The sequence below is a fragment of the Dendropsophus ebraccatus genome, chromosome 5 (assembly GCF_027789765.1).
Source record: "Dendropsophus ebraccatus isolate aDenEbr1 chromosome 5, aDenEbr1.pat, whole genome shotgun sequence".
NCBI lineage: Eukaryota > Metazoa > Chordata > Amphibia > Anura > Hylidae > Dendropsophus > Dendropsophus ebraccatus.
This window is the reverse complement of record NC_091458.1, coordinates 1221367-1232418: the sequence shown is the minus strand read 5'-3', so window position 1 is coordinate 1232418 and position 11052 is coordinate 1221367.

Below are 11052 nucleotides of genomic sequence, written 5' to 3'. Positions count from 1 at the left end.
CTGTACTACTACTACTACACCCCTCATCTATACCTGTACTACTACCCCACTCATCTATACCTGTACTACTACTACTACACCCCTCATCTGTACCTGTACTACTACTACTACACCCCTCATCTGTACCTGTACTACTACACCCCTTATTCACTATACCTCCACTACTACACCCCTCATCTATACCTGTACTACTACTACACCCCTCATCTATACCTGTACTACTACTACACCCTACCTAGATGGAGGCACCAGTGGTATGGTGGTATAAGTAACTATGTGGTGATAATATTTGTTACTTATATAATGGTAATAGATGATGTGGCTTTGGGGTCATAGAGCGCAGTTATGGGCGTGGCTATGTCCCTCTTTCCCCGCAGCAAAAGTTGGGGGGTATGCATATATACAGGAGTACATAGAGAAGACATATATACAGAAGTATATAGATAATACATACAGTATATACAGTAGTACATAGAGGAGACATATATACAGAAGTATATAGATGATACATATATACAGGAGTACATAGAGGATACATCATATATCCTCTATGTACTCCTGTATATATGCATCCTCTATGTACTGCTGTATATATGTCTCCTCTGTACTGCTGTATATATGTCTCCTCTGTACTGCTGTATATATGTCTCCTCTATGTACTGCTGTATATATATCTCCTCTATGTACTCCTGTATATATGCATCCTCTATGTACTGCTGTATATATGTATCCTCTGTACTGCTGTATATATGTCTCCTCTATGTACTGCTGTATATATGTCTCCTCTGTACTGCTGTATATATGTCTCCTCTATGTACTGCTGTATATATGTCTCCTCTATGTACTGCTGTATGTCTCCTCCTGTATATATGTCCCCTCTATGTACTGCTGTATATATGTCCCCTCTATGTACTGCTGTATATATGTCTCCTCTGTACTGCTGTTATATGTCTCCTCTATGTACTGCTGTATATATGTCCCCTCTATGTACTGCTGTATATATGTCTCCTCTGTACTGCTGTTATATGTCTCCTCTATGTACTCCTGTATATATGCATCCTCTATGTACTGCTGTATATATGTCTCCTCTGTACTGCTGTATATATGTCTCCTCTATGTACTGCTGTATATATGTCTCCTCTATGTACTCCTGTATATATGTCTCCTCTGTACTGCTGTATATATGTCTCCTCTGTACTGCTGTATATATGTCTCCTCTGTACTGCTGTATATATGTCTCCTCTATGTACTCCTGTATATATGCATCCTCTATGTACTGCTGTATATATGTCTCCTCTATGTACTCCTGTATATATGTCTCCTCTATGTACTGCTGTATATATGTCTCCTCTGTACTGCTGTATATATGTCTCCTCTATGTACTGCTGTATATATGCATCCTCTATGTACTCCTGTATATATGCATCCTCTATGTACTCCTGTATATATGTCTCCTCTGTACTGCTGTATATATGTCTCCTCTATGTACTGCTGTATATATGTCTCCTCTATGTACTCCTGTATATATGCATCCTCTATGTACTCCTGTATATATGCATCCTCTATGTACTGCTGTATATATGTCTCCTCTGTACTGCTGTATATATGTCTCCTCTATGTACTCCTGTATATATGCATCCTCTATGTACTCCTGTATATATGCATCCTCTATGTACTGCTGTATATATGTCTCCTCTATGTACTGCTGTATATATGTCTCCTCTATGTACTCCTGTATATATGCATCCTCCATGTACTGCTGTATATATGTCTCCTCTGTACTGCTGTATATATGTCTCCTCTGTACTGCTGTATATATGTCTCCTCTATGTACTGCTGTATATATATCTCCTCTATGTACTCCTGTATATATGCATCCTCTATGTACTGCTGTATATATGTATCCTCTGTACTGCTGTATATATGTCTCCTCTATGTACTGCTGTATATATGTCTCCTCTGTACTGCTGTATATATGTCTCCTCTATGTACTGCTGTATATATGTCTCCTCTATGTACTGCTGTATGTCTCCTCCTGTATATATGTCCCCTCTATGTACTGCTGTATATATGTCCCCTCTATGTACTGCTGTATATATGTCTCCTCTGTACTGCTGTTATATGTCTCCTCTATGTACTCCTGTATATATGCATCCTCTATGTACTGCTGTATATATGTCTCCTCTGTACTGCTGTATATATGTCTCCTCTATGTACTGCTGTATATATGTCTCCTCTATGTACTCCTGTATATATGTCTCCTCTGTACTGCTGTATATATGTCTCCTCTGTACTGCTGTATATATGTCTCCTCTGTACTGCTGTATATATGTCTCCTCTATGTACTCCTGTATATATGCATCCTCTATGTACTGCTGTATATATGTCTCCTCTATGTACTCCTGTATATATGTCTCCTCTATGTACTGCTGTATATATGTCTCCTCTGTACTGCTGTATATATGTCTCCTCTATGTACTGCTGTATATATGCATCCTCTATGTACTCCTGTATATATGCATCCTCTATGTACTCCTGTATATATGTCTCCTCTGTACTGCTGTATATATGTCTCCTCTATGTACTGCTGTATATATGTCTCCTCTATGTACTCCTGTATATATGCATCCTCTATGTACTGCTGTATATATGTCTCCTCTGTACTGCTGTATATATGTCTCCTCTATGTACTCCTGTATATATGCATCCTCTATGTACTCCTGTATATATGCATCCTCTATGTACTGCTGTATATATGTCTCCTCTATGTACTGCTGTATATATGTCTCCTCTATGTACTCCTGTATATATGCATCCTCCATGTACTGCTGTATATATGTCTCCTCTGTACTGCTGTATATATGTCTCCTCTGTACTGCTGTATATATGTCTCCTCTATGTACTCCTGTATATATGTCTCCTCTATGTACTGCTGTATATATGTCTCCTCTATGTACTGCTGCATATATGTTTCCTCTATGTACTGCTGTATATATGTCTCCTCTATGTACTGCTGTATATATGCATCCTCTATGTACTGCTGTATATATGTCTCCTCTATGTACTCCTGTATATATGCATCCTCTATGTACTCCTGTATAAATGCATCCTCTATGTACTGCTGTATATATGTCTCCTCTGTACTGCTGTATATATGTCTCCTCTGTACTGCTGTATATATGTCTCCTCTGTACTGCTGTATATATGTCTCCTCTATGTACTGCTGTATATATGTCTCCTCTATGTACTCCTGTATATATGCATCCTCTATGTACTCCTGTATATATGCATCCTCTATGTACTGCTGTATATATGTCTCCTCTGTACTGCTGTATATATGTCTCCTCTATGTACTGCTGTATATATGTCTCCTCTATGTACTGCTGTATATATGTCTCCTCTATGTACTGCTGTATATATGTCTCCTCTATGTACTGCTGTATATATGTCTCCTCTATGTACTGCTGTATATATGTCTCCTCTATGTACTGCTGTATATATGTCTCCTCTATGTACTCCTGTATATATGCATCCTCTATGTACTGCTGTGTAGGTCTCCTCCTGTGTGTATATATATATATATATATATATATATATATATATATATATATATTTACACTGATCCAAATTTTCCTGCATTGCATATTCCCTCGTGAATATATATATATATATATATATACACGCACACATAGTAGGAGACCTACACAGCAGTACATAGAGGATACATATATACAGGAGGAGACATACACAGCAGTACATAGAGGATACATATATACAGGAGTAGACATACACAGCAGTACATAGAGGATACATATATACAGGAGTAGACATACAAAGGAGTATATAGAGGATACATATATACAGGAGGAGACATACACAGCAGTACATAGAGGATACATATATACAGGAGGGGACATACACAGCAGTACATAGAGGATACATATATACAGGAGGAGACATACACAGCAGTACATAGAGGATACATATATACAGGAGTAGACATACACAGCAGTACATAGAGGATACATATATACAGGAGTAGACATACACAGCAGTACATAGAGGGGACATATATACAGGAGGAGACATATACAGGAGTACATAGAGGATACATATATACAGGAGTACATAGAGGATACATATATACAGGGGGAGGCATATATACAGGAGTACATAGAGGATACATATAAGTATGTGTGTTTGTTGTTTTGTTTATTATTATTTTTACTAATGGGGGGTGCACACACGAGGGGGGTGTTCTAAAAAGAAGAATGCCTATACCCACAGGACCACAGCAGTGATATAAACTATTGTAAAAAAAAATACAGAAACCCCAGCTTTCCCAGCATCTTGTATTTGTAGTCAGTATAATGGAGGTCACCCAGCTTTTCCACCATCTTATACTCAGTATAATGGAGGTCACCCAGCTTTTCCACCATCTTATACTCAGTATAATGGAGGTCACCCAGCTTTTCCACCATCTTATACTCAGTATGATGGAGGTCACCCAGCTTTTCCACCATCTTATACTCAGTATAATGGAGGTCACCCAGCTTTTCCACCATCTTATACTCAGTATGATGGAGTTTACCCAGCTTTCCCAGCATCTTATAGTCAGTGTGATGGAGGTCACCCAGCTTTCCCAGCATCTTATAGTCAGTAGGATGGAGGTCACCCAGCTTTCCCAGTATCTTATAGTCAGTGTGATGGAGTTTACCCAGCTTTCCCAGCATCTTATACTCAGTATGATGGAGGCCACCCAGCTTTCCCAGCATCTTATAGTCAGTATGATGGAGTTCACCCAGCTTTCCCAGCATCTTATAGTCAGTATGATGGAGGTCACCCAGCTTTCCCAGTATCTTATAGTCAGTATGATGGAGGTCACCCAGCTTTCCCAGCATCATATACTCAGTAGGATGGAGGTCACCCAGCTCTCCAGCATCTTATAGTCAGTATGATGGAGGTCACCCAGCTCTCCAGCATCTTATACTCAGTATGATAGAGGTCACCCAGCTTTCCCAGCATCTGTCTATGGGTACGTTCCGTGTCATCGCTGAGCCGCCCCATAGACTTATACAGGAAAGTGACTTCTGATCCCTTCACAGGGCACAGTAGGATATTTGGTCACAAATGACGAAGATGTTATAGGTAAGGGCCAGAGTGGTCCTTAAAGGATGGGCCGCCAGCCTGCTACTTATGGGCCAGTGCTGTGTGCTTGCCCCCCGGGCTAAAATTTGACAGCCAGCCCCTGGGGAGGGGGGACTACAAGTCACAGCAAGACCAGGCTTATCCTAGCAGGAACACTAATAGCAGCACTGCTGGGCTTATACACTATGTATGGGGGGAGGAGGACTACAAGTCACAGCAAGACCAGGCTTATCCCAGCAGGAACACTAATAGCAGCACTGCTGGGCTTACACACTATGTATGGGGGAGGGGGACTACAAGTCACAGCAAGACCAGGCTTATCCTAGCAGGAACACTAATAGCAGCACTGCTGGGCTTACACACTATGTATGGGGGAGGGGGACTACAAGTCACAGCAAGACCAGGCTTATCCTAGCAGGAACACTAATAGCAGCACTGCTGGGCTTATACACTATGTATGGGGGGAGGAGGACTACAAGTCACAGCAAGACCAGGCTTATCCTAGCAGGAACACTAATAGCAGCACTGCTGGGCTTATACACTATGTATGGGGGGAGGAGGACTACAAGTCACAGCAAGACCAGGCTTATCCCAGCAGGAACACTAATAGCAGCACTGCTGGGCTTACACACTATGTATGGGGGAGGGGGACTACAAGTCACAGCAAGACCAGGCTTATCCTAGCAGGAACACTAATAGCAGCACTGCTGGGCTTACACACTATGTAGGGGGGAGGGGGACTACAAGTCACAGCAAGACCAGGCTTATCCTAGCAGGAACACTAATAGCAGCACTGCTGGGCTTATACACTATGTATGGGGGGAGGAGGACTACAAGTCACAGCAAGACCAGGCTTATCCTAGCAGGAACACTAATAGCAGCACTGCTGGGCTTATACACTATGTATGGGGGGAGGAGGACTACAAGTCACAGCAAGACCAGGCTTATCCCAGCAGGAACACTAATAGCAGCACTGCTGGGCTTACACACTATGTATGGGGGAGGGGGACTACAAGTCACAGCAAGACCAGGCTTATCCTAGCAGGAACACTAATAGCAGCACTGCTGGGCTTACACACTCTGTATGGGGGAGGGGGACTACAAGTCACAGCAAGACCAGGCTTATCCTAGCAGGAACACTAATAGCAGCACTGCTGGGCTTATACACTATGTATGGGGGGGAGGACTACAAGTCACAGCAAGACCAGGCTTATCCTAGCAGGAACACTAATAGCAGCACTGCTGGGCTTATACACTATGTATGGGGGGGGGGAGGACTACAAGTCACAGCAAGACCAGGCTTATCCCAGCAGGAACACTAATAGCAGCACTGCTGGGCTTATACACTATGTATGGGGAGGGGGGACTACAAGTCACAGCAAGACCAGGCTTATCCTAGCAGGAACACTAATAGCAGCACTGCTGGGCTTACACACTATGTATGGGGAGGACTACAAGTCACAGCAAGACCAGGCTTATCCCAGCAGGAACACTAATAGCAGCACTGCTGGGCTTATACACTATGTATGGGGGGAGGGGGACTACAAGTCACAGCAAGACCAGGCTTATCCTAGCAGGAACACTAATAGCAGCACTGTCTGCTGGGCTTATACACTATGTATGGGGGGGAGGGGGACTACAAGTCACAGCAAGACCAGGCTTATCCTAGCAGGAACACTAATAGCAGCACTGCTGGGCTTATACACTATGTATGGGGGGAGGAGGACTACAAGTCACAGCAAGACCAGGCTTATCCCAGCAGGAACACTAATAGCAGCACTTCTGGGCTTATACACTATGTATGGGGGGAGGAGGACTACAAGTCACAGCAAGACCAGGCTTATCCTAGCAGGAACACTAATAGCAGCACTGTCTGCTGGGCTTATACACTATGTATGGGGGGGAGGGGGACTACAAGTCACAGCAAGACCAGGCTTATCCTAGCAGGAACACTAATAGCAGCACTGCTGGGCTTATACACTATGTATGGGGGGAGGAGGAGGACTACAAGTCACAGCAAGACCAGGCTTATCCTAGCAGGAACACTAATAGCAGCACTGCTGGGCTTATACACTATGTATGGGGGAGGAGGACTACAAGTCACAGCAAGACCAGGCTTATCCTAGCAGGAACACTAATAGCAGCACTGCTGGGCTTATACACTATGTATGGGGGAGGAGGACTACAAGTCACAGCAAGACCAGGCTTATCCTAGCAGGAACACTAATAGCAGCACTGCTGGGCTTATACACTATGTATGGGGAGGGGGGACTACAAGTCACAGCAAGACCAGGCTTATCCTAGCAGGAACACTAATAGCAGCACTGCTGGGCTTATACACTATGTATGGGGGAGGGGGACTACAAGTCACAGCAAGACCAGGCTCATCCTACCAGGAACACTAATAGCAGCACTGCTGGGCTTATACACTATGTATGGGGGGAGGGGGGAGGACTATAAGTCACAGCAAGACCAGGCTTATCCTAGCAGGAACACTAATAGCAGCACTGCTGGGCTTACACACTATGTATGGGGAGGACTACAAGTCACAGCAAGACCAGGCTTATCCTAGCAGGAACACTAATAGCAGCACTGCTGGGCTTATACACTATGTATGGGGGGGGAGGACTACAAGTCACAGCAAGACCAGGCTTATCCTAGCAGGAACACTAATAGCAGCACTGCTGGGCTGGGTTATACAGTTACTATACATTATATACCACATGCTGCTATACTGTACAGTAATTATATATCACATATCCAGCTGCTGTGTTATCAGGGTTATACAGTTACTATACATTATATACCACATGCTGCTATACTGTACAGTAACTTATATATCACATATCCAGCTGCTGTGTTATCAGTGTTATACAGTTACTATAATTATATACCACATGCTGCTATACTGTACAGTAACTTATATATCACATATCCAGCTGCTGCTGTGTTATCAGGGTTATACAGTTACTATACATTATACACCACATGCTGCTATACTGTACAGTAACTTATATATCACATATCCAGCTGCTGCTGTGTTATCAGGGCTATACAGTTACTATACATTATACACCACATACTGCTATACTGTACAGTTACTTATATATCACATATCCAGCTGCTGCAGTGTTATCAGGGTTATACAGTTACTATACATTATACACCACATGCTGCTATACTGTACAGTAACTTATATATCACATATCCAGCTGCTGCAGTGTTATCAGGGTTATACAGTTACTATACATTATACACCACATGCTGCTATACTGTACAGTAACTTATATATCACATATCCAGCTGCTGTGTTATCAGGGTTATACAGTTACTATACATTATACACCACATGCTGATTGCTATACTGTACAGTAACTTATATATCACATATCCAGCTGCAGTGTTATCAGGGTTATACAGTTACTATACATTACACACCACATGCTGCTATACTGTACAGTTACTTATATATCACATATCCAGCTGCTGTGTTATCAGGGTTATGCAGTTACTATACATTATACACCACATGCTGCTATACTGTACAGTAACTTATATATCACATATCCAGCTGCTGCTGTGTTATCAGGGTTATACAGTTACTATACATTATACACCACATGCTGCTATACTGTACAGTAACTTATATATCACATATCCAGCTGCTGCTGTGTTATCAGGGTTATACAGTTACTATACATTATACACCACATACTGCTATACTGTACAGTAACTTATATATCACATATCCAGCTGCTGTGTTATCAGGGTTATACAGTTACTCTACATTATACACCACATGCTGCTATACTGTACAGTAACTTATATATCACATATCCAGCTGCTTTGTTATCAGGGTTATACAGTTACTCTACATTATATACCACATGCTGCTATACTGTACAGTAACTTATATATCACATATCCAGCTGCTGTGTTATCAGGGTTATACAGTTACTATACATTATACACCACATGCTGCTATACTGTACAGTAACTTATATATCACATATCCAGCTGCTGCTGTGTTATCAGGGTTATACAGTTACTATACATTATACACCACATGCTGCTATACTGTACAGTAACTTATATATCACATATCCAGCTGCTGCAGTGTTATCAGGGTTATACAATTACTATACATTATATACCACATGCTGCTATACTGTACAGTAACTTATATATCACATATCCAGCTGCAGTGTTATCAGGGTTATACAATTACTATACATTATACACCACATGCTGCTATACTGTACAGTAACTTATATATCACATATCCAGCTGCTGCAGTGTTATCAGGGTTATACAATTACTATACATTATATACCACATGCTGCTATACTGTACAGTAACTTATATATCACATATCCAGCTGCTGCAGTGTTATCAGGGTTATACAGTTACTATACATTATACACCACATGCTGCTATACTGTACAGTAACTTATATATCACATATCCAGCTGCTGCAGTGTTATCAGGGTTATACAGTTACTATACATTATACACCACATGCTGCTATACTGTACAGTAACATATATCACATATCCAGCTGCTGTGTTATCAGGGTTATACAGTTACTATACATTATACACCACATGCTGCTATACTGTACAGTAACTTATATATCACATATCCAGCTGCTGCTGTGTTATCAGGGTTATACAGTTACTATACATTATACACCACATGCTGCTATACTGTACAGTAACTTATATATCACATATCCAGCTGCAGTGTTATCAGGGTTATACAGTTACTATACATTATACACCACATGCTGCTATACTGTACAGTAACTTATATATCACATATCCAGCTGCTGTGTTATCAGGGTTATACAGTTACTATACATTATACACCACATGCTGCTATACTGTACAGTAACTTATATATCACATATCCAGCTGCTGCAGTGTTATCAGGGTTATACAGTTACTATACATTATATACCACATGCTGCTATACTGTACAGTAACTTATATATCACATATCCAGCTGCTGCTGTGTTATCAGGGTTATACAGTTACTATACATTATACACCACATGCTGCTATACTGTACAGTAATTATATATCACATATCCAGCTGCTGCAGTGTTATCAGGGTTATACAGTTACTATACATTATACACCACATGCTGCTATACTGTACAGTAACTTATATATCACATATCCAGCTGCTGCTGTGTTATCAGGGTTATACAGTTACTATACAGTATATACCACATGCTGCTATACTGTACAGTAAGTTATATATCACATATCCAGCTGCTGTGTTATCAGGGTTATACAGTTACTATACATTATACACCACATGCTGCTATACTGTACAGTAACTTATATATCACATATCCAGCTGCTGCTGTGTTATCAGGGTTATACAGTTACTATACATTATACACCACATGCTGCTATACTGTACAGTAACTTATATATCACATATCCAGCTGCTTTGTTATCAGGGTTATACAGTTACTATACATTATACACCACATGCTGCTATACTGTACAGTAACATATATATCACATATCCAGCTGCTGCTGTGTTATCAGGGTTATACAGTTACTATACATTATATACCACATGCTGTTATACTGTACAGTAACTTATATATCACATATCCAGCTCCTGTGTTATCAGGGTTATACAGTTACTATACATTATACACCACATGCTGCTATACTGTACAGTAACTTATATATCATATATCCAGCTGCTGTGTTATCAGGGTTATACAGTTACTATACATTATACACCACATGCTGATTGCTATACTGTACAGTAACTTATATATCACATATCCAGCTGCTGCTGTGTTATCAGGGTTATACAGTTACTATATATTATATACCACATGCTGCTATACTGTACAGTAACTTATATATCACATATCCA